General features: G+C 42.3%; 1 long non-coding RNA gene across 2 annotated transcripts in view; it reads left to right on the forward strand.

Annotated features, from left to right (window-relative positions):
- Window positions 1-16376, forward strand: part of LOC129336649 (uncharacterized) — a 54819-nt gene extending 38443 nt beyond the window's left edge. For both annotated transcript variants that reach the window (XR_008597732.1, XR_008597733.1), the window contains exons 3-7: window positions 664-774; window positions 2313-2400; window positions 4057-4089; window positions 6294-6446; window positions 11011-16376. This is a non-coding gene — a long non-coding RNA (uncharacterized LOC129336649). The remainder of the gene's footprint in view (window positions 1-663; window positions 775-2312; window positions 2401-4056; window positions 4090-6293; window positions 6447-11010) is intronic.
- Window positions 16377-25125: the final 8749 nt, after the last annotated feature.

A 25125-nucleotide genomic window follows, 5' to 3' on the forward strand; every position in this document is an offset into this window, starting at 1 on the left:
ACAAGACATCTGACGTGAAGAACACGCGTTGTGAGATGATGCAGTGTTAGCCAGGAAGGGTAGTTTAAAAAGACAGAGCCTGCAGCAGGGCAAGGCTTGGCTATACACTGAACTGGAGCTGTGTGAAGGGGCTGGGAAATGCCAGAAGGGAAACTCCAGCCTATTATAACCTCTCTAGGTCCAAGCCTGGCTCTGGAAGGCAGCTCCATCCCATTTCTGTTCCTCCCTGTCCTCTGGTTGCCATCCCATGCAATTTTAGACACGAGAGGTGAAACTGACCAGATCCTTTGAGGAGACAAAGATGAAATTAATAAACCCTCTGAGGAGCGATCTCCGGCTCTGTCTTTTTAAACAATGCTTCCCAGCTAACATTTACGAACATGTGCCGAGTTGCCTCATGTAGAGAGTCATTTGGGAGTCATTTGATCCAGGTTCTGGACTGTTTGAGTGATCTTGATTTTTTAAAAAAATCAGTTTTTACATTTCTATTTCTGGACACATTTTCAATGGATGACATATTCCTTAATACACGACACAATTGTGTATTATTGTCTTGATTGGATAACTTTCTTAATGATTAAGAGGCATATGTACAAAACAAACACAGTATTGCACTGTATAATATATCTGTGTTTTAGTAACTCTTTTTGAATTGTCTTTCAGAAACGCGCTTGAGAATGTTTGCCTTCAGTAGCAAGTGCATATAATTATGAACAGTCACTTCCTTCCCTCTTTGTTAAGCAATAAGCCCACAGTTACCATCTTCATTCTTTGGTAATTATATTTTCTAATTGTAAAAATTGTCTTGTTATTTATGTGTATAGTACCAGAGAGGTTTAAAGCACTTACACTGTAGGATAAACTACTATATCCAGTTCAAAGAAATGAGTTATAGAAACATCATGGGCTGTTCCATAGAACTGGTCTGCAGTATTTTAACGTTTATATGAGATTCTCATGTGCATTATTGAATAGGGATTAGGGTGCAAAGCCTTGCGATACTGACATTTTTCCTGTTAAAACAATCAAGGAAGAAATATGGCTCCAGCTGTGCTTTAGGGCAGAAGAGCAGCAGTGGAAATCCTAAACAGAATTGCATCCTTCTATGCCTATTGGCTTCAGTGGACATAGAAGGGTATTAATCTGTTTAGGATTGCATGGCAGGGGTACTCATAAAATGGCAGAGCATTGCTGTGCAAATTGGGCCAATGCAGCCTGTTCACACCTTTAAAGATCATTTTTACTAAATTAGTACTCTTTTGCAGAAATTGTAAAGTGAGGGAGTATGTGGCCTTCAAAGAGAGAAAAATATCTATGATAATCTTAAAATGAACACATGCAAAGTTGTGTCCATCATATTCAGTGGAGAAAGGGAGGCATATTCTGAGGTACAATATATTGCAACGTCAATGCTGAGGAAATGTGACATCCCAAGCAATGCAGCTTTGAGAGAGGATGTGCAAACTTTATGAAAGGTACATAAATTGTCAGCACAGATAGAACAGCAGACATACCTGGCAATATGGCATGGCCAACAAGCTACACACCTATTGGCACTGCCTAAACCTTTAAACATTAAACAATATATGGTGCTGAAATGCTGAAAAGGAAGAAGCAGAAAGCAACCCTAACATAAACATACTTATATGGGAGAAAAATCCCATTGAACTCAATGGGATTTACTTCTGGGTTACTGTGCTGAGGATTGCATTGCAAGACTGCAATCCTAAGAACACTTTTTTGGAAATAAGTCCCATTGAATACATTAGGGCTTACTTCTTGGGAGACATGCTTAGGATTGTCCGATAGTCATTTTTAGGTGGATAGCTGTGTTGGTCTGTAGTACAATCTGATGAAGGGAGCTCTGACTTTCGAAAGCGCATACCTTTTAAGATGGTATTGGACCCAAATCTTGTTGATCTTGTCTTCCTGCCCACATGTCTGGATGAGGCACGGCTACTGCAACCTAAAGGAAAATGTTGCGTTAGATACCCATAAAATGGAGGAAAGGAGAACGATGTAAGTGCTTTGGGTCGCCGTTGGGGACAAAAGTGTAGTATAAATGAAGTATACAAATAAATATGAACTAGTAATGGTGATAACAACACTAGAAAGGGACAAATGCAGACACTCAGATTTTTTATGGGCAATAAAAAGCCTATGCATGACGCTTTTTGATATTTGTAGTATAGTTTCCCAACGAATCATAGATGGTATGTGTACAGTATGCTCATTTCTGTGTTGATTTTAGTGTTTCTGCTTTTTATGCATGAATGTATTCTAATACATTTTCTTGTTTTATTTCAACTAAGCTCATATCTGCTACAGGTACAGATGAAACATGATGCTAATTTGAGTGCTGTATTTAGGGACCTGAAAAATATTAAAACCAGTTGTAAGGTAAGGTCATAAAACAGCAATGGTTAGGTAGAAAAATGTGAACTGACAGAGTATTCAGACAGAAAATGTGGTTAGAAGAAAGAGAAATCAAAATTCTTTCTGCCAAGACACTCTAATAACAGAACAAAAAGAAAGATGAATCCTGTGCAAACATTTTTCTTTTTCATCATTATTTGAAATGTCAACAATTATTGTTTTAAAAACATCCAATTACTTCTTTAAAATATTCTATATTACACTGGGCTGATATAGCAGTCATACCTTTGAAAAGTGATGCCTGCAGAAAAAAACAGATTTCTCTGTGTTTAACCAAGCAGGTCTCTCTCTCTCTCTTTCTCTCCCTCCCTCTCCCTCTCTGAAGTGCCCCATTGCTGTTGGGTTACACATATCAGAATGATGTTGGGTGGTGATGCATAATTGTCTGCCAGTAGGAAACAAAGAAGATATTTACTGGAAGTTAACTTGTTTTCTCATTCAACATCCTTTAACTCATGCACATAATGGCCATTCAATGAAAAAGAGACCAAACAATTCAGTTTGAACTCCATACACAAATCTTTTCCAAAATAGCAAATATTTTACAATCTTACTGTAAACTGTAAAAAATGTCGTCAAAATAAAAATCAGGTTATAGCACAATTTCATTAAGTTGAATAAAGAAAGATGGGCAATCACTGGGAAATAATCATACGTACTGAGAGCCCAACAATCAAACAAGCTGAGAGCATGCTACATATTATTCTCCCAGTATGCATGATCTACATTTCATTTAAAGGGACAAGTCGGTGTTTGGGTTCATGCTTCCTGAAGCTGCAAATGCGCATGCTGCCCTAGTGTTGCCAACCTCCAGGTGGTAGCTGGAGATCTCCTGGAATTACAACTGATCTCCAGGTCACAGAAATCAGTTCACCTGGAGAAAATGGCTGTTTTGGAGGGTGGACTCTATGGCATTATACCTCACTGAGTCCCTTACTTCCCCAAACTCAACTCTCCACAGGTTCCACTCCCCAAATCTGCAGGAATTTCCCAAATGGGCTGATAACCCTAATGTTGCTCCTTTCATACAAAATGGCAATTGTGCATATCAGGAAGATGATATGCACACATGCTTACAGTACATGTAGTAAATTAAAACATAACAACTGAAATCTTATAGCCTGAACATTGCAGGCACGACTACATGAGAGATTCATCATTCCCTCTAGATCAGTGCCTCTCAAAAAGTTTTGGAAGTTATATAGTTCTTGGAAAATCCAGATTTGTGTTACCTGTGTGATTGATCCTAACATTTCAGCCTTTTCTTATCAAAAATCTAAATCTGAATCTTCTACTGAAGTAAAAAAAACAATCACTTTTTCAAAAAGCATAATTGTATTGGAAAGATTTGGCACACATTGCAGGACAGATACATTGAAAGGCTCCTTGACTTGAGTTTCCTTCAACATGGATTCATTCAAATTTGAGATCTCCTATTAATATCACTGGCTGCTATATCATATCTGCCAGATGTTAAGGCATTCTTAAAATGTACAGAATCTACTTTTTAAATGATTCCTAATTTGACTCTTTCAAACAATGACCAAGCTGGGAAAAGCTTAAGTATTATAACTCAGTGCTGGAACAATTGCTTACATAGCCAATTCTTTTGCATTTTAGATTAATGCCTCTTTCTATACTGGAGAATATACTGTAAGTGTATTTTGTACATTTGTACATTTTATAAAAAAATATATTGTATTTCACCTATAACCTTTAGTTCAGTCAATCTTTTGAACAAATTTGAATATAAAGTGTAGATATGCTGGGTGTGAATCCTTAAATACTAACATAACATAAACTAGAGTCTGCTTCATTGAATGCATCACGTTGCTTTTTAATTTGCCTCTACAGTGCATAAGTATGGCTGGTGTATGATTCCGTCCTCCTTTCCTCCCATCAATTAAACTCTTACACTGGTGTGTTGCCACGTCCCCATAGGCTCCCGGTTGGTGTGCATCCCAGTACATACCAGTTGTAGGTTCTTTGCACATGTGCTTTGTGCATGTGCACTCCCAGGCTCAGCGTGATGATGTCATTTCCAGAAGTGAGGTCATCGTGCTGCCCATGGGAATGCTCCCCATGAAGTGCAGGAGCACTCCCACAGCTGGCACGATGACATCACTTCAGGAAGTGATGTAGTCGTGCCCTTGCATGGGTCACCTGCCAATGGCAGGCGATCACCAAGTGGCTTGCTACCTCCTGCCAATTACCAGTGATCAGTGGGCAACTGGGCAAACTGCAAGGAGTTCGCCCACCACCGACAGGCACCTGTAAGGCCTTACGCTGTAAGGCCTGCTCTCAGCTGCCTTGAAAACTAGACCTTGACATTTCACCTTCCTAGATTCCCTGCTGGGCTGAAATTTACCACCATTTTAGGATTGGCTATAATATGTAGCAGTGAAGCGATGCCTGACCAACCGAACAAAGCTTAAAAGCCTTCTGGGTACTCTTGTAGTTGGGAAATTGTATCTTGTGATACGCAATTTCTGATTTTGACCATAGTTGAAATATCATGGGAGTTCTCTACAAAGGTGCCTAATTATTGTGGAGACTCAGAAAGTTTTACTTTTCTTTCTAAAATGGTGGGGCAGGGTATTGTCCTAATATGTTGATGAATGTTGATACCTCATTCATCTTTGCATTTCAGAATCTAATATTACTTGTTTCCCCACAAGTTTCAGCATCCAAAATCATCCTGTGCCTTATGACTATTTAGATTATTCTTGGTCAGGTTCAGAATCACATATATTGTCAATCTAAAGCGTGTGAATGTATCATAAAATTGTCAGGCATAATTTGTTGAGAAACTGACAAAGACTTCTCATAAATGTGTGTTGTATCAGTTATTTGCCCTCCTCAGAACCCTAATTCAACACTGAGCCAGATTTGCTAGGCCCTGGGTGTATGAAGATTTATTTTTCACTATGAGTTCTACAGCAAACCTCAAAATAACTTCAGTTCTGATCTATGTTTATTGTTTTTTTAAAAAAAACATTTACTTAGTTTATACCCTGCCTTTCTTCCCAATGGGGACCCAAAGCAGTTTATATTGTTCTTCCCTCCTCCCTTTTGACCTCACAACAACCCTCTGAGGTTGTTTGGGCTGAGAGTGTGTGACTGGCCTAATGTCACCCAGCAAGCTTCTGTGGCAGAGTGGGGACTTGAACCTGGTTCTCTCAGATCCTATCCGGATCCTAGTCTATCACTCTATCCACTATACCACACCAACTCATAAACAGATATAAATATAGTTGTCTATAACCTTACAGCAACCTTCTTCAAATTAGACATTTGAAACAGTAGAATTGTATAGAAAAAGTATCAAATTATGTAGGCCAAAATATATACTTTTCTTCACAGCCCTTCCCTGTTTATGTAAACACAACTACAAATGTAGAAATGTAGCAGTCTTAATTAGCCAGTGCAGTGTAGTGGTTAGTCTCTGACTAGGATCTGGGAGAATCCCCACTTTGGCATGGAAGCTTCCTGAGTGACTATAGGCCAGTTATACATTCTCAACCTAAGCTACCTCACAGGGTGGTTGTGACAATAAAATGGAGGAAAGAAGAATGAAATAAGCTGATTTGGGTCCCCTTTGGGGAGAAAGGTGAGTTGTAAATTAAAATAAAATAGTATCCAGCAGCATGCTCTGGGATTGTGTGGTCACCTTCTCTCCTCTTCTGTCATCACAGAAGTTACTGGCTGATGCTCAATTGCTGGGGTGTGTCTGGTTTCACATATGCATGTACATGCAAAACCCTCTTTTAGAGCTGGCAAGATTACCCACATCGAAAAGGAATGTAATGTTTGAACTTAACCGTACTATTTTCCATACTGAATTTTTTACTTCCTAGAAAGAATGTAAAGAATCAGTGATGAGATGCTTTATCCTTGAAATGCAAGTAATTCACTATGAATCTCGGTTTGAAAGTAATTTGAAATTCAACCGTGCTGTGCATAATGTGCTGAAAAATATCAACACACATTTTTCAGTCAGAAATTATCAGGTAAGTGACACTTAAGAGAAAATAAATGTTTCACTTTCTTCAGTTGTGGTGCTCACACCTCTTGAGGCCAAGAAACCTGAATTAACATCTTCTAAGAACCAAAATTATTTGAATTTCCAGGAGCCTCATAAGTCTACAAAAGTAGAAGAGTTGTTTTGATAGAGTAAAAGAGTGCCTTTTAACTCATACCACTGTCCTTAAAATTTAAACTTCCTTTCCCACATCCTGAATCGCTTCCTCATTCCTTTTTGCTAAACCTGCAATATTTTAGTTAGCCTTTAATAGCATTATTTCTTCCTGTTTTTGTCATTTATCTTTAGAACCTTTAAAGAATTCTTGGAGTTTTTCTTTATTTCCCTAATACCTTCAAACAACAGACATGTTAGAGTATCATGCTAACAATGTATGACTATGAGTGCAATCTTAAAGAGAATTACACTCTTCTAAATCCATTGAAATAGAAGGGTGTAAATGCTAAGATTTACACTGTGTATGTTTATGATGTTTCACCTGATAAATATTCCAAGTTGGTAATGGCATGATGTGATATTAATTCTATATTCAAATGATTCATCACCTTGCTGAATTTAGGAAGTGACATTTTATTCAACCGTGGATGTAATGGTATGTATAATATTAAGGACATCCAGTTGTACCTTTTAGATGAATCCCTTTTTATTTGGAGAGCTTTCTAGGTTATATTAGTTGCTAGTGGAACTGTCTGGGAAATTAGTTGATGAGAAGTTTTTTACAAGAACTGTGCAACAGACACTCACTAATAAGGATTATACGTAGGAAAGTCAGGGTACAAAAACTATATTATTCTCAGATCTGATTTTCCTAGCTGGCAGTTGACAGTTCACCTTGCTGGCATCTTATGAAGCCGATAACCTTCAAAAGTTCATGCTCTGTGATTTATTTTTAAAAAGTAGTATAAAATGTATAGCTAGATTTTCTTAACTTTACCATCTTTTTATGCCTTTACAATGTAATCTACCACACTACTGCCGGTATATTTAGAAGTTCTAATCAGTACCCATATGTTAATAATAAACATCTCTTCCAGATAATGAAACATTCCATAATTTGATCTTTTGGTTGATCTAGTTAAACAACATCATAATTCAGTACACAAAACTGACATATTCTGTTTGGGCCAGCTGCAGATCTCCCAACAAAGCAATTATGTCCTCTGGGTGTATTTATTTTATCTAGAGAAGGCTGTGACTGTTAATTGAATTTTTGGGAAGTCATCCACAAGGCAATCTATTATAAACTTGCTTGATATGATCGCTCTTCACAAACTAAAAGCTGTATTGAATATTCCTGTCAGAATTCTTTATGTCATTCATCATCAGCTGCTCGGCTTCTGCTGCTTTAAGAAGGTAGTCATTTCTTCCTGGTCTAGTTGCATGCTACTGGTTGATCTGGGCACAGTAGCTTCGTGAGGAACCTGCTAGGACTTGTGGAGGATACTTCACTTTTTGCTGTATCCCCTTTCTCTATACTATTTCCTCTTCCTGGCAGTCTCCATATGCTCACCTTTCCTTACATGTTTCTCTCCTTCAAACCCACTAACCAACTTACCCTTTACCTGCTCCCCATCTTCAGCTGTATTTCTTATTTACTTTATTTATATACTGCCTGTCTCTAAAGTGGTGACCTAAATCAGCTTACATTATTCTCCTTGCATCCATATTATCGTCACAACCTTGAGAGGTAGGTTAGGCTGAGAATGTTGACGGGATCAAAGTAACCCAGTAAGCTTCCACAGCAGTGTGGAGATTTGAACTTGGAGCTCCCATGCCCTACTCTGAAATTCTAACCAGTATACTACACTGGCTTTGAGCGGGGGGGGGGGGGTGGCTGCTGATGAATAGCTTGGGTGAGTCATGCAAGTTATGTGGTATCAAGTCACTTGGTGCTTGCTCCTGGGCTTGGCCCCAATGAGTCCTCCATCTAAAGCCAAAATAACCTTGTAAAGGACGCTACCTCCTCCTCCTGCCTTTTATTGACAGAAACCAAGCCTGGAATACTGGCTAAACTGTTATGGTTGCCTAGCAGCAGCTGCTTAGGGCATCTGGCTAAAGCTTATGGCACTCCTTTTTATCATTTTGGGCTTTTTAAAGCCCCTCCCTGATGTATTTTTTTTAGATTTCAGATTTTTCTGCAAACGGGCATTTTTCAGGTGTGTAGAGAGATATGTCTTGTCCATTCATGGTTCCAGTCTCTGGATTTAAGCATCCACAGATCACAGCCACTTGGCTATTAGTATATATGAGAAGTGGGGGCCTGTAACAAAATATTATAGACTGTGTCAGGATGATATTGAGGGGAGGTAGATGCACTGGGACCCCCTTCTTAAAGATCCCTCCCTTTCCCCCCCTTCCCAATCAGTCTTCACTTTCCTCCCTAGGGTTGCCAACCTCCAGGTGGTGACCAGAGATCTTCCAGAATTACAACTGATCTCTAGGCCCATGGACCAAATGGCTGATTTGAAAGGAGGACTCTGTAGCATTATATCCTGATGACGTTCCTCCCTTCCCCAAACCCTGCCCTCTTCAGGATCCAACTGCAAAATCTCCAGGAATTTCCCAACCTGGAGCTGGCAATCCTATATCCCACTTTCTCAAAGATACATCCTTATTTGTTCCCCCCACCAAGGATCCTTTGCTTTTATCTCCCCTCCTTTCCCTATTTTTTCTTCCCCTCTTCCCCTCTACCTGCCTTCCTGGCAAATACCCTTACCTCCTCCCTCCCTGGCTTCCTTCCAAATACCCTTCCCCTTCCCCCTCAATCACCCTTTACCTTTCCCCCTCACTCCTAAACCTCCCCCCTTTTCCCTGTTCCTACTTACCTGGGATAGCTTTACTCAATGTTGTATTTACTGGCCGGGCACAGAAAGCTCTGTGCATTCTAGCGCTGGCTGGGCACATCTCATCCCAGGGCTGGCTCTCCATGTTCCAGCCCTGGTTGGGTGTGCTGCAGCTCAGCACTGGGCCAGGTATGGCAGCATTCCTTGCATACCAGCACTGGGCAGGCCTGGGGCAGCTTGCTCACTTCTGGCCCAGCCTCGTTAGGGCCTGGGGTGGCTTGCCACCTCCTTTCCCAGCCTTGGGGTAGCTCGCCAACTCCTCGCCAAGCCTTAGGGCAGCTTGCCACTGCCACGGGCAGGCTCTGAGTGGCTTTCTGCCTCCTCGCCCTGGCTTGCAGTGGCTCACTGCCATGCCTGCCCTCACTTTGTGGAGGTCTGTGCATTTGCAGAACTCACATAAGTGTTTTGGAAGGAATTTAACCTACCCAATTTTTAAAAAATGGGGTTTCAGATTTTTCTGCAACTTGGGGAAAGGGTTTCTCCAAGGTTGCAGAAACATCTATTCTCAATTGGCCATGATTTGTGGTTTAATTATCCGCAGGGTGGAGGCACTTGGCTATTATTATATAAGACTAGCAATAAAGCCTATTGTGGGAAAAAATACAACGGGCTCTAGAAAGGAGAGGGCGGGCAGGCAGGCAGGCAGGCAGGCAGGCAGGCAGGCATTCTCTCCTCCATCACTGATCCTGGCCAGATGAAGGCAGGGGGGACAGGCATGGCCACCTCCTCTGCACCTGATCCCAGCTGAGTGAAGGGGGGTTGGGCATTGCCACCTGCTCTGTGCCTGATCCTGGCTGGGTGAATGGGGGCGGGCATTCTCCTGATCTTGGTCTGGGCTTCCTGCCACGGTATGTTCTCTGGAGGTCTGGCTGCCTCATCTGGGCTTCCCTCCACAGTAGCGCTCTCTGGTGGCGCACCAGGGTAGGAAGTGAGTTGTCTTGAATACACTTAGCCTTTTATATAGTAGGATACCATCCATCCTTACACCATAGTGAGTCATAGTGAGTTTTTGCCATGTGGGCCCCTTGCGTTCAATCAGTGAAGCTGCATGAGGCGGAAAAGTTTAAATCCATACCCCCACTTTCATTAGCACATTATTATTATTATTTTTAAATTTTTATTCTTATTATTGACAAAAAACAAACAAATAATAACCATTACATATATAGCATATAAACCTGTAAACAACAGAAAGTCAATATCATCTCCTCTTCAATAACCAGGAGGGTGTGTATTACTTTGCACCTTTGAACTACTAAGTTAATATAAAGCAAGGTATCCATTATTTGTTATAGATTGTAATACTTTCGATGTAGGTTGTAGGTTGTTCTTTTCAATGTACTCCAAAAATGGAAGCCATTTTTCAATAAAACCATTATTTTCTGTAAATTGTTCTGCATTCATTATCATTTTAAAAACACTGAGAGGATCACTCATTCATGTCTAGTATCTTACTCAGTTTAATCCTTAATATATCATACATTTCTTTCTCAAAACATGACCCTGAAAATACGACACTGATAGAATTCTAAATGGTTTCTGTGCATATTCTTAACTAATTGTTGTACAGTATCTATCATTGGGAATGATTTGCCTGGTTGAAATGGCATATTGCATGTCTCATTGTTCCCTCTCAACTTTTTTATTTCTCTTAAAAATGCTGACATGCTTTATTTTTCATTTTTGCAGAACACAGAAACATCCAACTGCCAAGAATGTGAAACATTTGAAGAAAAAGAATGTACAGGTTTTTTAACAAACTTTGAACATGTTTTACAACAGTTTTACAGAGAACGAATAGGAAGAAAGTAATAAAATAGCATCAAGAAAAGGTAGAAGATATTCTACTGCAACAGGAAAGACCTGAAAATGAAGAAATATGATATGCAATGGGGACAAAATAGAATCAGTAGTGATGAAAGAGTTGCAAAGTTGGTAACTTTCCTGTGTGTTTAATTTTCAGGAAAAAAGAGCACATTTATAAAGCAGGAATAAGCCTGTTACGACACAAAAATAGTTAAATATTTGCCCTTTCGTGTGTGTGTGTGTGTGTGTGAATTAGAAAGCAACATATAATATTGTATTGTAGATCCCCGTTGTGCAGATACTTAGACCCGCAGATCAGGGCCACTTGAACAAAACTAGGTATTTCTCTATTTTTTCCATATTTCTATACTTTTATAACATGAAATCCTAGAATTAATCATTCTAGGAAGACTCAAGGCCACATTTCCAGTAGATTGTACATGATTATGTCCAACACAAGGAAAGATTGTTCTGAAATCTGATTTTCTGACTACTTAATGATTTCTTTTGATTAAGAGTACTGAGATACTTAAATTGCAATTGTAACAATTCAATAATAGTAAATATAAAAATCTTTCAAACTACAGAAAACACAAAAAAGAAAATAGATAAACCAATGAAAAGTACTACATTTTCAGATGCTTGTGTGTCAAGATGCTGGTAGCATCTGCCATAACCATACCTGGGGGTGGGGGGGTTAGGACTAGAGGTGATGATGTTATGACTGTCTCTTAGACTATGCTTGCAGAAGGAAAGGAGCCCACTTAACCTTGAACCTTATGTCCTCTCCTGTACTGTTAGTTCCCAGCAGATTTAGTCAGCCTCTAGAAAGGGGGGGGGGGGATGTTAGTCTGTAAATGATCTAGGTGCTTGATATGTAGGCATGCCTCATCCCTGACAATGAACCCAGTAAGATCATGAACTAGCAACTTTTCAGTAAAGCTCATACTAACAAATAGTGGAGTCTTTTGAGGGTTACTCGGCAGATCCTTACATTGTGTTTAATATTTCTTAGGGGTGTACGATTCGGGTTTCGGATTCGGGTAAAGTACCCAAATCGGACCCAGTTCGCAATGATTTGGGATTTCCAAATCGGGCCCAACATGCTGCCTTTTTTGATACTTAATGTGCAAGTTACCATGACTTAACAACGTTGGATTCCATGGCTCTCTTTGCCTAAGTAAGGATCCTTTCTCTGGTGGAGGAGGGCTTCTGCACTTAGTAAAAGGATGCAGTAGGCTCTAACCCACTGACATTAATATTATATTAAGAGTGACATGGCAATGCAAACCTGATGCACCCCAGGGTGGAGGTGTCCCAGTGTCTGCATAGTTATGGTGCAGCAAGCCTGCTTCCTACGGACCTTCCACAGGGGGATATGCCAATACATGCCTCCCATCAGGCAGCATAGCACAGTAAGCTCTCTAGAGTAACTCAGAGTAACATAGTAACATATAAATCACTCAACAGCAGCCGATGACCATCACTGGCTGCCAGTGCAGCCATTGCCCCCATCCCACAGAGAGCCAGCAGACAGGGAGAAAGGACCCTGCAACTGCAGCATCCTGACTCATGGCTTGAGAGGCCCCCTTTCCAGCCCGCAGGGGACACTCACCCCAGGGGCAGACAAGATGCCCACCCTCTGGTGGGGGCCCAACTCACAACAAAAATGCCATCCACTCACAATGCCATCCTTGGCTCTGAGCCACAAACCCCCTGCCCCTGGAAAGGTAAAAATAGAAAGGCAAACAACAACGAAAAAAGACCCAAGACTTGCCTCAAACCCACAGCCACTCAGCTCTAGCCCCTAACCCCAGGGCCAGGAGAGGAGGTTCCAAGGAGAGATGCCCGCAGGAATTGAACACCCCACTGCAATCCTAATGTCATCAGAGCCAGCCTGAGAATACAGATCAGGCCAGCCTGAGATACAGATCAGCATGGCTTAGTGGAAAGTCACTGGGGTAGCACAGCTGGGACTCCTGGGTCAATGCACTCAAAGGGAGAAGGGAGAGAGACAGGCATAAGTCTGGGGGTGACTTTTTGCCCCCTGCAAAAAGCAAAAGGGGGAACAGGGTGGCCTAACTGATGGGGCACCCCACAGAGCCATAATTTTGGCTGAGACATGGCTTCACAACTCCCCCTCTGTTGTACCCATGGCAGCAGAGCCCTTGCATCCACCTTGCTCCCCCCCCCCCAACATGCATTGTGTGGCTTATCACGTGCCAGCAGTGCTATGGGAGAGTGTGGGATCCAGAACATCCCCCCTTTGCTACTGCAACCAGACACTGTCTTGAGCTGTCCTCCAGCTCATTCCCTGTGCAAGTCACACACAGCAGGCTGTTGTGTGAGGCGGGGCGGGGGGGGGGAGGAAGAGGGGACCTAAGGTGGGCTCAGCCTCCAAGGCGCCATCATACAGCCCAGACTTTTATTAGACTGTGCCTTAAGATCAAAATAATCCAAACTATGGTATTCCCCATTGCCATGTATGGATGTGAAAGTTGGAAGAAAGCTGACAGGAAGAAAATTGATTCATTTGATATGTGGTGCTGGAGGAGAGTTTTGCAGATACCATGGACAGCCAAAAAGACAAATAAGTGGGTGCTAGATCAAATCAAGCCTGAATTCTCCCTAGAAGCTAAAATGACAAAACTGAGGCTATTGTACTTTGGTCATATCATGAGAAGACAAGATTCTCTGGAAAAGTCAGTAATGCTAGGAAAAGCGGAAGGCAGTAGGAAAAGAGGAAGACCTAAAACGAGATGGCTTGACTCAATAAAAGAAGCCACATCTTCCAGTTTGCAGGATATGAGCAGGTCTGTTAGAGATAGGACAGTTTGGAGGTCTTTCATCCATAGGGTTGCCATAGGTCGGAGACGACTTGACGGCACATAACGCACACACACACACACACACAACACATTATGTAGGAGTCTGAGGATTCTGGTTTCCAACTCCCTGTCTGGCATGGCACTCTTCCAATGAGAGCTTCTCCAAGGGGCTCTGGGGGGACTGGCTGGGCCATCCCTAGCACATCATGCTCATTAGCAAGGCAGATTCCTAGGTTGAACAGCTACCTGAGACAGGATGCTCCAGGAGTCAAGCTGTACTGGAGTCTGAGCAGAGTGATGGGAACTGTAATGGCCATGCCCCCAGGTCTCCCTGTTGAATTGCCACCTGCGTGGAAAACATATGCAGCAATGGCAAAGAACAGCCTTAGCACAAGCCATGGCTATGTCGGAAGCAGCACAGCCAGGAGATTCCACCAAGGCAGATGCTGTTACTATCTTGATGACGCTTACCCATCCAGCATGGAAGTGCTCTGTGGGTGAAAGATGGATTTGCTCTTGCTTCTGCATTGGGCTGTGATCCTGCAAGGGGATAAGCCCCAGGGTTCTTTGCCAGCTTCATAAGAGAGTGGGTCTGCTCCCAGCCACCCCAACCCACAGTTGTGCCCTGTCCTGTGGCCAAGTGTGGCTCCTGCCCAGGGAGTGTACTAACAGCCCTGTGTGGGGCTGCAAGCAACCCTGACCCCTCTCCCAACTGAGGCAGCTCTCCCAAATAGACTTTCCTGGGAGCCTGCCTCATTGCATGACTTGGTCCATGGTGCCCCAAGGGCCAGGCTCAGGCTGTCCACCCCAACATGCCACTGGAAGCCAGCATTGTGGCGGTAGCATGTGCCTGATGCAAGGGAAAGTGATGGTGGATGTGGATAGCTGGGCTGGAGCAGCTGGATGCCCAGCTCTTGCTCACCTGTTAGTGAATGCTAACCCTTTCTAGCAGATCCTTCAGAAACAGGGTACCTGTTAGGGGTCCGCAGTGAGAGATGTTAGCCACACAGTCTGAACTTTGCTGTCCGCCTGGGGTGTTAGTGCTAAGTGCTTGCCCAGTACTGCTAAGTGCCCACTCTGTTTTCCCTGCCACTGAAGTATCACATACTCTAAGTCTGCACAGCAGAGAGCACCGAGGCAGAGTCGCATGCCACATAGCCTGCCTAATGAATTCTAGGGCATCCTCAGGGTTTATGACGGGTGGGATGATTGGATGCTGGGAAGAGGGCTGGGCCACTGCAGAGCTGCAAGGGGATTGGTGGCAGCAGTAGTCAGCATCTTGTGCCCCTCTGAGCCATGTAGACAGGGTCACATGCATGGGGGTACAGTTTTCCTTTTGTACAGATGCGTATGGTTTACGTGGTGTTCTTTTCATGGTGTAACTTTCTGTTGTTGGGGGGGGGGGATGTTTGCAGGCTGGAGCAGCTTAGGGAACCAACTAACTGTTCATATGTCTCCCCACCCCACCCCCAGCCACCCTGGGCCACTGGAGGGCAACTGTGGTGGATTGGTGCTGGGGGCAGGACTGGTGGGGAGCTGCACTAGGTTAAGTTGACTTACATCAGTGTTAGGACTAGTGGGCTTCTTCAGTGCTTTTGACACCCTTCCTCCAGTTGGACTGTTAGTTTAGCAAAAGGACTGTTCAGGCAGAATGTATAATTTTTTTAAAAAGTATATTTTCAGAAAAGGTAGAAACCCATTTAGGAAAACCTCATTGGGAAGAAGGATTCATTTTTAGTACATAAGAAAAAAAAGAATTAAATCCAAATTTGTGAGATGGTAGACAAGGATGATCGAAAGGCCATGTGTATCGTATTGTATTACAAACACTGAGATTGCAAATACATGCATTTAGAGAAGGCTTGTCGATTCATGTATAGGTATATGAGCAAATAAGAGTTGGGCACAGAGAGCTCCTTCTGCAGTGCCAGTACTGTAGACCAGGGCATGCACCGACATAACAGTGGTTTTGCAGGCACATAGGCTAAATACCTGTGGGAAATAATAATAATGTATTCTACCTAATGTGCATATCCTACAGTAAGAAGGCAGAAAATGAAATATTGCTTAGGAACTAAATCCATGATGAACACAACAGTATGTGTGTGAAAATTAGATTACTGTTATCTTTTGGCATGTTGTATAGTTTGCCCAAATGGAAAGCAGGCTATTCAATTTACTTAGCCTGAAATCATTGTGCTTTAACTATAAATAGATGTTATGTATTAAGAGAGAGAAAAGCTTCTAATAAATTATGGGTAGCTATAGATGTTGCTCTGTACTGTTAATCTATTGTGATGACCTTGTTTCAGATCTACCATATGTTTTGAAAGAGAAGATTTATTATATACTGGGGTAATAACATTTTAAAATACACAACTAGAAAATGTATAATAATAAAAACATTCTTTAATATATTAACTTTATGTCTGTGTAATTTTTAAATGTTACGATTACTCTAGAATTAGTTCTCAACTTCTGCAGTGCAGTCATCTATCTATGCTTTTTCCTGTACACTGAATCAAACAAGGTTCATTAAGAAAGCTCCCTTGTGTGAAAGAAATGCTGTGCAAAAATTGGATTGGAGCCTGCCTAAAATTTTTGTGTGTACAGGGTGGGCGGGGGACACAGTTTTACTAATTCTCCCCGTCCTGTAGAAGGCCATATGGGCTCTCCATCCTGCAGGGGCAGCATTTAGGGTGCATTTCAGGCCGCAATGGGAAATTTTAGGTGGAATTCAAGCAATTATATGAATCGCCCCAAATTCAAACCAAGTTACACATAACGTTTGAATGCCATGATTCAATTCCAGGTGTGTAATTTAGTCTTTAAAAGCAGCCTTGGGGCCACATCTGTATTGGGGCTTCAGTCACAGATAAAAGTGGCCTAAGTGTTCACCCTTGTCTTCAATACCAAGAAAGGGGATAAATTCTTTCAGTTCGGTTTACCCTGGCCCTTTTAAACCTCAGTAGAAAAAGAAAGCCATTATTTATATTGTGTCTGTCTTGTTTCTCTATCAAGAATACAAGCCGGGGGTGAGGGTGGGGTGGGGGTTCAGTTCACGAAATGGAGAGAGGAGGAACATTAAACCCCCAACTTCGTTGTTACGGCCCTGATTCAGATTGGGGTTTCTGTTACTGCTTTATAAATGTCTACAGTTCTAACTGTGGGACTCCAGCACCACCTGTGGGTTGAACTCTCTCGGCCCTAAAGCAAATATAATTTCATTATATTTAAGAAGCAACTTGATAAAATTTTATCATTTGTGCTCTAAGTGAAATGAAGACAGGAGAAGCTGTAATAAAAGTCTTTGAAATAAAACAAAACCAGGCTATACCCTACTAAAATTTCATATAAATGAAACATTTACGGCATAGGTGGACATTGCTTTAACTCTTGTTATGCTAATAAAATCATATTGATTCACCTTTGGTACAGCAAAATAAAAATGTTTTCCAGCCTTGCAATTACCACGGAAAGCTCTGGAATGCCAGAAGGGTAAGGTTGTGGGTAACATCAAAGAGGAACCTCAGTTACTTTAAAGGCAATTACAGAGAAAATATTCTTTCCCCTGGCTATCCCACAGGGGTATACTGTGGGATAGCCAGGGGTCTCCCTGGCTATCTACTGTGGGATAACAAGGGGTCTCCCCTGGCTATCCCACAGGGGTCTAACAGTCATCTATAGAACTATCCCTATAAGAGGGTGAGGAAAGTGTACTTGACAGCCTCCTATTAGCCTGGCAGTTGCAGAAATCACATTCTTCTATAAAACAATATTTAAATTAAGCCATGCTTTTGTGGTATGCCTCTCTCCTTACCATGGTTTCCTATAATTCAGTTCTAAATCAGGATTTTACAGAAAATCAAATGAAACATAACAATTCTGCTGCTGAAATACATTTATGTTACTTGCACCACATATTCAAAGACAAGGATTGCAGGTTTCTAGTTGTAGGAAACAGGAAAAGAACAGTAACTTTTATTTATCCCCAGGGATAGGAGAATAAGGTCTTTCAGAAAAGAGGACAAAAAAATATTTACAGATGTAATACAGTCTTGCTGGGCCCATTCATTTATACAGTTACAGTTTATAATTTAGGAGGACAGAAAACTCTTAAGTCACACTTCCCCCAAAAACTAGACTCAAGATCCCCAGACCCAACTCGAGTTCCCTGCAGCTACACAGCAGCTTGGGGCAGTAGCTGTTAAAAATAAAGGAGACCTTAAATGGCCTCAGCCTCGGTTAGTGATTGGATGGGAGACCTCCAGTGAGGACCAGGGTTGCAGAGACAGGCAATGGCAAACCACCTCTGTTAGTCTCTTGCATTGAAAACTCCATCTGGGGTCACCATAGGTCAACTCTGACTTGAGGGCACTCTCTGCCACCAAATGGCCTCAGAATACCTCCCTCCTCAAGCCATTTCCCACATCTAAAACAGGGGAAGGAGTTTCCCCCTGTTTTTTCTGCTCCAGTGGATTATTATGTCCATGTGGAGCACTGCAGATGCTAACTCTTGTGCTTTTTCAACTCTTCATTTACACTTAAATTTCAGGGGAAAAACCAATCCTCCAGTTATAAACTGTTGTTAATAAAGACATGAAGAAAGCTTTTTTTTTAAAAAAAAATGAGGCACATAGTAACCAAAATCAAAAATAGAAGTTGTTGAACACTGTCTTCTACTACAGTTTATTATTAGTTAAATTGAGTATGTATTTTCAGTATTGTGTGATTACACAATTCTTGTGTACTGAGCACGCCTAAACAATTTTGGTACAAGTTCAGAAAATTTAATATCAAAAATATCCATTATTCTTATTCTAGACTCAGAGGGAAACTACACAAGATGCTCAGGTGTGTGTCAGGTCCTGCAAAGTTCCCTGGGTAATGTAGTCTTACAAGGAACAGCCGCTCAATGCGATTCTCCGCCGGGGAATCTCTCTCTTGCAAAAAGCCTCAGCTTGTGTTTTCCTTGGAGGTGGGGGAGATTGGATGGGTGGGATGTAACAACAGCCAGGAAATCCACGGTGGCTTTTTGTGAGAGAAATAATCCGTGATGCGATTCTCTGCCAGGGAGAAGAGTGGGGGGGGGGGGATTCTTTCTCACTCTCTTGCAAAAAGCCACCCTGGATTTCCTGCCTCCTGTTATGTCCCCCCCCCCCCACAACCTTGAAAGAAAACCTGAGCCAAGGCTTTTTGCAATAGAGAGGGAATCACTCCCATCACTCTTCTCCCTGCAGAGAATTGCATCGAGCAGCTGTTCTTTATAAGACTACAGTACCCAGGGAACCTTGCGGGACCCAACATGTGAAGAGCACATATCTAGCACCTCATGTAGTTTGGCTCTCAGAGTAATCCCTTTGAATTTTTCACTGATCACATGGATAATCTGGGATATAAAACTGTTGTCCTTTACAGATATGAACCCACATTTTACATTATGTAACTATGGTTTGATCATTGTGCGGGGGAGAGACAAAGAAAGGTTATTTATGTATCTGAGCCATGTGGCTGCTGACTTCCATTCCCACTAAGAACTTGAAGAACGCACCCATTCGACTATGCAATGATTATATTTCCTGGAAGCACTGCAAGGTACCTTTTACCTCAGCCACTGCTTGAAAAGCTCAAACCCCTTCCTATGCTTTTCCTGCTTAGTATATTTGGTCTAGTGATGTTCAGCAAAAGGACTGCCATGATTAGTTTAATCAGACCTGTTCTTTCTAGCTATGGAAAATTACTAGTGTGTTGACTCTAGTTCTTTGCTAGTGAGATCTAAGGTCATAGCAAAAAACTCGGCATTACCAGCTGAATCAAATCCTCGCCTCCCTATCCTCTGTTTAACTCCACAGCTTCCTGTGTAATAAACAGGAGGCACTGGAGATAAGGAGGAAGCCCCTCATGGTCAGACCTGTACAGCACAACAAGTGGGCAGCAGCTTTTAGAAAATGGAGGTCCTATGTTTAAGCTTAAAATGTCCCTAGCAGGGAAGCTTCTAACGAGTTTGTGGGATGTGGGGGGCGGGGGTAAGGCATAAATGTAAGTGGGACAAAGAAGCTGCTGACTGTGTATCATTGTGTAGTCACTATGGATATGTGACAGTCTCTTACAACACGAGAGACATCTCTCTCCCACCCCTTTTTCATTTTAATTTCCAGCCTGCTGGAGTTTTCTAAAGAACCTGAAAGCTTGCACAGTGGTTTTGTTGTTCTTGTTATTTTGGTTGGTCATAATAAATGGAATTATATGGCTTTTGTTTTTGGATCTCTACTGTATGGTCTCAAACAGAAGGCACAGCTCAGAGAAAATAATCAAAGATTGTTTGAATACTGACAGTGTTGACACTATGAACTTCCATGGAAAAAGAACATGGAGCAGAAGGCCTGTTGTCAGCTGGAGGGGTGAAGGGTAACATAGAAACACAGAAACAGAGAGCTGGAAGGTACCCATGTAGTCCAGCCCCCTGCACAGTTTAGGAGATACCTCCTTACCTTGCCTCACCCAGTGACCCCTGCTCTATGCCCAATGGAAGGGGAGGAAAAAACTTCAGGATCCCTGGCCAATCTGTCCTGGAGGAAAATTTCTTCTTGACCCCAAGGTGGTGATCAGCATTACCCTGATCATATAAGAAAGGGCCACGAGACTTTAGCACTGGCTCATTCCTTCATGCACTCCTCCTGATCTGCATTCATTCTTATTAAGTCAGAGAATCATCATAGCTGTCAAGTGACCATCTAGCCTCTTCTTAAATACCTCCAAGGAAGAAGAGCCCATCACCTCCCAATGAAGTCTGTTCCACCGAGGAATCGCTCTGTCAGGAAGTTCTTCCTAATTTTTAGCCAAAACCTCTTTCCCTTTAATTTCAACCTATTAGTTCTGGTCCAACCTTCTGCGGCAACAGAAAACAACTTCAATCCATCCTCTATGTGACAGCCATTCAAATATTTGAAGAGGGCTATCATATCACCTCTCACTCACTTCCTCCCCAGGCTAAACATACCCAGCTCTTTCAACCTTTGTTCATAGGACTTGGCCTCCAGACCCCTTACCATCTTTGTTGCCATCCTTTGGACACGTCCCAGTTTGTTAACATCCTTCTTAATCTGTGGTGCCCAAAACTGACCACAGTACTCCAAGTGAGGTCTAACCAGAGCAGAGTAAAGCAATACCATCACTTCATATTATCTGGAGACTATACTTCTGTTGATACAGCCTAAAATTGCATTTGCCTTTTTAGCGACAGCATCACACTGCTGACTCATGTTCAGTGTATAATTTACTAAGATCCATAGATCCTTTTCACATGCACTACTGCCAAGAGCAGTAAGCAGGAGTTGGAGAGGAGGGTGGGGATGATTTGGATCAATGGGTGAGAAAGCAGGAAGTGGAAGGATGTAATATAAGCCAGGACATTTAAATTTAAAATTTTGATTTTGGCAGGAGGAAATAACCTCAGAGAAAGGGGGAAGTTGACACCAAAGTGGCATCTTGGGAAGTAGATTTTTATTAGCAGTTAGCCCCCTCCTCTAACATTTGATGTGTGTATCATGTAACATGAACAGTGCCCATACCTGAGAAAAATGGAGAACATCATGCTTCAAATCATGTCCATGAATTCAACAGGTAGAATGCCCACAAAGTCATTAACTGTCTAAGGGCCAAACTACAAGTGATGAATGACACAGGTTGGACACTTGTCAGCTTCCCTCAAGTTTTGATGGGAAATGTAGGCATCCTGGTCTTGCAGCTTGGCTCTCCAACTGCTGTCCAATGGACTTTTCAACTGTCACTTGTCCAACATTCCGCCAAACTGCCTACATTTCCCATCAAAACTTGAGGGAAGCTGACAAGTGTCCAACCTGTGTCATTCGTCACTTGTAGTTTGGCCCTGAGAGAGAGAGAGAGAGAGAGAGAGAGAGAGAGAGAGAGAGAGAGAGAGAGAGAGATCGTCTTAAACAAGACATTATTTCTTGGGGACATCTCCACATCTCCAATATGGGCTATAGTACTACGGACTAAAATATTTTCAAGGAATATGATGATGCAAGCTATGTGTTACAAAGAGACAATTCTTTATCACTCTGATAACATGTACTTGGAAAAAAGTATAATGTAATGTCATCACATTTGGGTTTTTTTCTGCCTCGTTCAAGTGGCAGCCACTGAAATGGGCCACATTACTGGAAGACATCATTTCCCCCATAATGTATGAGTTTGGCCCAGAACAATACATGTTGAGTATTTAAATTAGTCGCAGTACATTGCAGAAATGCTTGCCTTCAATGTTGTTGTCATAGTCATAATCATCCTTCTTTATCAAGCCATGACCTCTCCCTTAATTTTTGTCTTGTCCAGCATGTTAAACAGAAGGCCTTTAACAAGGAATTGTCACTTCAGTGAACGTGCTAAAAAGGTTGGCTTGTTTGCCAAGCTTTGGCATTCCCTGGATCTATGCCTGCTCAGCATGTTTCCCCTCAGTTACAACACTTAAATGCTTGGCAATGTTGCAGACTGCAGCCTACAGCTCTGAATTTATTTACACCTTTCAGAAAACTCACAACGGATTTCCAATTGCAGCAGCTTTCCATTTGTCTTCTTGGCTGCAATGGAAATCAGACTCTAATGAGAACGGTCTTAAGTACAGTGATATACAGCAATGTACTTCTTTAAATAAAGTTGTGAAAATAAGTAACACACAGTGTCCAATTTTTTTCTTATATTTCCCAGACAACCCACACCAACAATTTATTTAACTTTGTATTTTGCATAACTATTTTAATCCCTTTGCATCAGACCTTAAATGGAAAGAAAATTCAACATTAGACAACAGGTTCTTAATGGAAATGTGTGATATAATTTGCCAAAGTACAAGTCTTTGTCAGAACTGTGGCTAGATAAAATCCTTACTCCAGTCTGCCTTCTGCAATTAGACAAAAGTCCATTGTTTCCAAAAAGCATTTAATGAAGAAAAAGATTATTATAGTCCACTGGCCTGAATGCAATATCCAGGTTGGTACATAGGCTTTGTTACCAATGCCAGGCAAAGCAAGAGATACATATTAAATATCATAGCTGACCCATCCTCCCCCCACAGTTCTCAAAATATTCCCTTTGAAGCTGCAAAAGCGAAAGCTTCCCCAAGGCCGGTTCTTGGTGGAACGTCGGTAGCCAAAACAATGCTGGTCTGGGAGATAGCTGCCTGGGAACCTCTGCACCTGGGGAAGAAAGCACTGAACACTGAAAGGATTAAATATGGAGTCGGTTAAGCATAAGTATACAAAAGAGCATTCTGATCCTGACATTCTGCCCCCCCTAAGAAACCCCTCCCCGGTTTATGTGGATAGCGAGAGTGGAACGCTTTCACCAGCCTAGGGGCATGGACATGTACAGCACTGACCCATTCATCAAACCCAGAATCAAAGTCCTTCCACCTAATTAGGTAAAACAGCTGGTTTCGTTTGAGTTTAGAGTCCAGTATTTGTTGTACTTCGTAGTGGGTCTGGTCATCGATTAACGTTGGAATAGGGGGGCCTTTGATGTGCCACTGGTTATCTGTTGGAGCCTTTTTTAGGAGACTGACATGGAAAGTATCATGTACGTAGCGTAGGTTCTTTGGCAAATCTAAAGCAACAGTCACTTTGTTGATTACTTTACGCACTGGGAAAGGTCCTAAAAACTTGAAAGCTAGTTTCCTGCTGGTTTGAGATAATTTTAGGTTTTTTGTAGACAAGTAGACAAGATCGCCAGGTTGTAAATCCCATTCCGCCGCACGGTGGCGGTCTGCGTATTTCTTGTAGTCCTGTTTGGCTTTGTCGAGGTGTTTTCTGATTAGAGTCCATTGTTGAGCTGCTTCCCCCCACCACTCGGTGACGTCCTGAGAAACGGTAGTTGGAGGGGGTAGCGCTTTAAACGGGAACGGCTTGAAGTGGAAGCCATAAACTACTTTGAAAGGAGTTTCTCCGGTAGACGCGTGTACACTGTTATTATAGGAGAACTCTGCTAGCGGGAGCAAATCAATCCAATTGTCTTGTTGGAAGTTGATGTAGCATCTTAGAAATTGTTCTAATATCTGGTTAGTTTTTTCGGATTGTCCGTCTGTTTCTGGGTGATGGCTTGAACTAAGCCCTTGTTCAATTCCCAGTAGTTGCAAAAGCTCCCGCCAGAAGTTGGCAACGAATTGCCCGCCGCGATCCGAAATCACCTTGGATGGAAAAGAATGTATTTTCACAATGTTTTTCATAAAAATATCAGCTAGTTTTCTAGCAGAGGGAATGGTGGTGCACGGTATAAAATGTGCTTGCTTGGAAAACAAATCGACTACGACCAAAATACAATTATGTCCCTTAGACGGAGGCAGATCAGTAATAAAGTCCATAGAAATAATCTCCCATGGTCGACTTGGCGTTTCTAAGGGTTGCAAAAGTCCCGGAGGTTTGCCCTTACGGGATTTGGTGCTGAGACATATGGGACAAGAGGCTACGTATTGGGAAATGTCCTTGCGCATGCCTGGCCACCAAAATTGGCGTTGCACCAAGTGGAGTGTTTTTAAGTAACCGTAGTGTCCCGCTGTGGGGGCATCGTGACATCGTTGTAAAACATCCTTTCTCAGACATTTAGGCACATAAAAACGGTCTCCCCAAAGCCATTCCCCCGTGGCGGATTGTTGCAGTTTGTCTTTGGGCGCCTCCCCCCCTTCCTTCTCCACCTCGGCTTTCAGCTTTTCTCTCCACCCCTGATCGGGTGACGGGGAGGGCTTAGCGCGGCTGCGCGTAGTCATCACACCCCCTAATTGCGTAGGCGAAAATACCGTGTCGACCGTCTCCTCCCTTTTGCTTTTATGTTGGGGCATGCGTGATAGAGCGTCAGCGAGGAAGTTAGTTTTGCCTGGTAGGAAGTTTAAGGTAAAATTGAACTTCGAGAAAAATTCCGCCCACCGCAATTGCTTGGCGTTTAGTCTGCGAGGGCTGCGCAGGGCCTCTAAATTTTTGTGATCCGTCCAGACTTCAAACGGATGTCGGGCGCCTTCTAGCCAATGTCTCCAATTTGTGAGCGCCGCTTTAACAGCGAAGGATTCCTTTTCCCAGACATTCCAGTTTCTCTCTGCCTCAGAAAATTTTCTAGAGAGGAAGGCGCAAGGTTTAAGAATTCCGTCCTCTCCTCGCTGCAATAA

Source organism: Eublepharis macularius, chromosome 10 (assembly GCF_028583425.1).
Source record: "Eublepharis macularius isolate TG4126 chromosome 10, MPM_Emac_v1.0, whole genome shotgun sequence".
Taxonomy (NCBI): Eukaryota; Metazoa; Chordata; class Lepidosauria; order Squamata; family Eublepharidae; genus Eublepharis; species Eublepharis macularius.